We start from the raw sequence: 3,594 nt of genomic DNA, 5'->3' as shown, positions 1-3,594 counted from the left end.
ATTGACCTCAGTTCTGGGACGGTACTTCTCGTTCATCAAGTGCTTGAATGCTGACCACGGTAGTGCGTAAGCATCATCTTGTCCCACTTGCTCTAGATAGGTATTCCACCATGTTAACACAGAACCTGTGAAGGTATGCGTAGCGTACTTTACTTTGTCCTCTTCAGTACACTTACTTATGGCAAACACCGATTCGACCTTCTCGGTCCACCGTTTCAATCCGATCGGTCCTTTGGTTCCATCAAATTCCAAAGGTTTGCAGGCAGTGAATTCTTTGTAGGTGCATCCTACATGATTTCCTGTACTGCTAGATCCAAGGTTATTGTTGGTATGTAGCGCAGCCTGTACTGCGGCTATGTTTGAAGAAAGAAAGGCACGAAATTCCTCTTCACTCATATTCAAGGTGTGTCGAGTAGTCGGTGCCATTTCCTTCAAAATAGTCAAATGAAACAAGTTAATCATACAGAATATTAAGAGTAGTCAATAGTATCTCGTAGCATAATTTGAATTCATTTATAAAAGCTTTTTCTTCATATTAGCGTTTTATAAGTTTATATTCGGGTAGTACCTACCCGTTAAGTTCATACTTAGTAGCTAATATACAATTCAACTACTACAATTCTATATGAAAAACTGATTATAATAATATTTCGCGTTCAAACTTTTACACAATATTTTACAAACTTACAATACCGCTTATTTTAAATATAGCATGAAATATAGCACGCAATAAATTTGGTACAAGATGGTTGTGAAGATAATTCTAGCTAGTACACAAGTCATTCAGCAAAGGCAATAAACACACGTAATTCATACATCCAGAAACAAGTCATGCATTCTGGTTTTACTAGGACTACTTCCCATCCTTGGTCTTGTGGAACATAACGGTTATGGCCGTTGATAAGACATCATGTTGTAACATCGTCAAAGGGACGAGGGTTACGTAATGTCCAACAGTCCCGTAAGAATCTAAAAACCTCATTTCTTACCCCAATTACCGACTCCGTCACTTGTGGGAACGTTTTGTTTAATAGTTGTAGCCCGATGTTCTTGTTCTCACTTTGGTGAGAAGCGAACATTACTAACCCGTAAGCATAACATGCTTCTTTATGTTGCATGTTAGCCGCTTTTTCTAAATCACGAAGTCCTATATTCGGATATATTGAGTCAAAATAATTTCTTAACCCGTTGCGTAAAATAGCATTTGGGTTCCCCGAAATATATGCGTCAAAGTAAACACATCGTAACTTATGGATTTTCCAATGTGATATCCCCCATCTTTCGAACGAAAGCCTTTTATAAACCAAGGCATTCTTGGAACGTTCTTCGAATGTCTTACAAACTGATCTCGCCTTAAATAGTTGTGCCGAGGAATTCTGACCGACTCTAGACAAGATTTCATCAATCATGTCTCCGGGTAGGTCTCTTAAAATATTGGGTTGTCTATCCATTTTGTGTTTTTAAACTGTAAAATAGACAAGAGTTAGATTCATAAAAAAAAATACTTATTAATACAAGCAATTTTTACATATATCATAAAGCATAAGCACACTATATTACATATATTACACCACACGAATACAACTATCTTATTCCGACTCGCTCATTTCTTCTTCTTCGGTTTTGGTTCATTTTGCCAAGTTTCTAGGGATATATGATGTTCCCCTAATACGAGCTGTCATTTTCCACATTGGTTTAGAAAAACCTGGTGGTTTAGAGGTTCCCGGGTTATTGTCACAACTTAAGAAATACGGGTGTTGACGATACATATAAAGTTCATCGGGTTTGGAATCAAATTTCTCTATTTTTATGCCCTTTCTCTTATTGTTCTCTTTTGCCTTATTAAATTGTGTTGGGGTGATTTCTATAACATCATCGAAATCCTTGTCGAGATCCGATTCATCGGAGAATTGGTAATCCTCCCAATACTTTGCTTCCTTGGCGGAAACACCATTGACCATAATTAACTTTGGTCGGTTGGTTGAGGATTTTCTTCTACTTAACCGTTTTATTATTTCCCCCACTGGTTCTATTTCTTCTTCCGGTTCCGATTCTTCTTCCGGTTCTGACTCTTCTTCTGGTTCCTCTTCGGGAACTTGTGAATCAGTCCACGAATCATTCCAATTTACATTTGACTCTTCATTATTATTAGGTAAGTCAATGGGACTTGTTCTAGAGGTAGACATCTATCACATAATATCAAACACGTTAGGAGATTAATATATCACATAATATTCACATGTTAAAAATATATAGTTTCCAACAAAATTTGTTAAGTAATCATTTTTCAAATAAACACGGTCGAAGTCCAGACTCACTAATGCATCCTAACAAACTCGATAAGACACACTAATGCAAAATTCTGGTTCTCTAAGACCAACGCTCGGATACCAACTGAAATGTCCCGTTCTTATTGATTAAAAATGTTCCTTATTAATTGATTTCGTTGCGAGGTTTTGACCTCTATATGAGACGTTTTTCAAAGACTGCATTCATTTTTAAAACAAACCATAACCTTTATTTCATAAATAAAGGTTTAAAAAGCTTTACGTAGATTATCAAATAATGATAATCTAAAATATCCTGTTTACACACGACCATTACATAATGGTTTACAATACAAATATGTTACATCGAAATCAGTTTCTTGAATGCGGTTTTTAAACAATATCATACAAACATGGACTCCAAATCTTGTCCTTATTTTAGTATGCAACAGCGGAAGCTCTTAGTATTCACCTGAGAATAAACATGCTTTAAACGTCAACAAAAATGTTGGTGAGTTATAGGTTTAACCTATATATATCAAATCGTAATAATAGACCACAAGATTTCATATTTCAATACACATCCCATACATAGAGATAAAAATCATTCATATGGTGAACACCTGGTAACCGACATTAACAAGATGCATATATAAGAATATCCCCATCATTCCGGGACACCCTTCGGATATGATATAAATTTTGAAGTACTAAAGCATCCGGTACTTTGGATGGGGTTTGTTAGGCCCAATAGATCTATCTTTAGGATTCGCGTCAATTAGGGTGTCTGTTCCCTAATTCTTAGATTACCAGACTTAATAAAAAGGGGCATATTCGATTTCGATAATTCAACCATAGAATGTAGTTTCACGTACTTGTGTCTATTTTGTAAATCATTTATAAAACCTGCATGTATTCTCATCCCAAAAATATTAGATTTTAAAAGTGGGACTATAACTCACTTTTACAGATTTTTTACTTCGTCGGGAAGTAAGACTTGGCCACTGGTCGATTCACGAACCTATAACAAATATGTACATATATATCAAAGTATGTTCAAAATATATTTACAACACTTTTAATACATTTTGATGTTTTAAGTTTATTAAGTCAGTTGTCCTCGTTAGTAACCTACAACTAGTTATCCACAGTTAGATGTACAGAAATAAATCGATGTATATTATCTTGAATCAATCCACGACCTAGTGTATACATATCTCAGTATTGATCACAACTCAAACTATATATATTTTGGAATCAACCTCAACCCTGTATAGCTAACTCCAACATTCACATATAGAGTGTCTATGGTTGTTCCGAAATATAT

The sequence above is a fragment of the Rutidosis leptorrhynchoides genome, chromosome 7 (genome assembly GCF_046630445.1).
Source record: "Rutidosis leptorrhynchoides isolate AG116_Rl617_1_P2 chromosome 7, CSIRO_AGI_Rlap_v1, whole genome shotgun sequence".
Classification (NCBI taxonomy): Eukaryota; Viridiplantae; Streptophyta; class Magnoliopsida; order Asterales; family Asteraceae; genus Rutidosis; species Rutidosis leptorrhynchoides.
This window is presented reverse-complemented; position numbering follows the sequence as displayed.